This window comes from Papilio polytes, unplaced genomic scaffold (assembly GCF_000836215.1).
Source record: "Papilio polytes unplaced genomic scaffold, Ppol_1.0 DF822017.1, whole genome shotgun sequence".
NCBI classification, from domain to species: domain Eukaryota; kingdom Metazoa; phylum Arthropoda; class Insecta; order Lepidoptera; family Papilionidae; genus Papilio; species Papilio polytes.
Genome location: NW_013527187.1, coordinates 1 through 792, shown reverse-complemented (window position 1 = coordinate 792; position 792 = coordinate 1). Strand labels below are relative to the sequence as shown.

The 792-nt window shown below is 38.1% G+C and overlaps 1 long non-coding RNA gene across 1 annotated transcript; it reads right to left on the bottom strand.

The window, feature by feature from the left end:
- Positions 1–792, bottom strand: LOC106107506. Its single transcript, XR_001225874.1, has 3 exons — positions 713–792; positions 328–462; positions 1–69 (listed from the first exon to the last, which is right to left on the bottom strand). It is a non-coding gene; the product is annotated as an uncharacterized LOC106107506 (long non-coding RNA).

The window sequence follows — 792 nt, the reverse complement described above, 5'->3', positions numbered from 1 at the left end:
CGCGCAGCTCGCGGTAGCCCTCCGGCGTGCCGCCGCGCACAGACCCGCCCGGACTCTCGGATGGATTGCCTAACAGAACACGTGTTACCATTTCATGTATGGATGGATATAAATGGGTAATTAAAGCATTAGAATATTTACCATTTTCTTCTAATCTCGTCAAGTTATGATAAAAGGAAAAACATTTTAGTGAAGGGGTGCTTCAAAGTACATTTAATATTGATTTAAAATTAAAATACAAAAAGAAGTATGTTCTATTTGAAGGAAAAAAATAGAATACGGAATAGATAGATAAAATAATAAAAACGAATTAACAAAAATGATTACCAGTAGAACTGACGGCGGGCTTAACGGGCTCGAGTAGATCCTTGCCAAAGAATGCTTCTTGCATGTAAGAGGGGAACTGTTCCATCAGCTTAGAGCGAGGCTTGCGTCGAGGTTTACGTTTGTTGCTGGGCGATTCTGTACAAAAATAACAAGTTCAATTTAACTATATTGCATATATTACTAATCTCAATGAATAGATGTTTGGTAGAAAGTATATCCAAAATCTCGAAGATAATATTTGTAATACACTCTTACATTTAGTGTATGTCTGTGTGTCTGGAAAGACATATAAGCCAATCCTTTTTTTTATCTTTTTAATTCCACGCAGCGTCCTTTGTTTATTCTAGTTAATCAATATATCTGTAATTATTTATAATTTCCTTACCTCCTGACGCCTGTGTGCCGTCATCTTCATCGGCTTGCGCTTTGATGGTCGCCTGTCTCTGTCGCACCACGAAGCCTCCA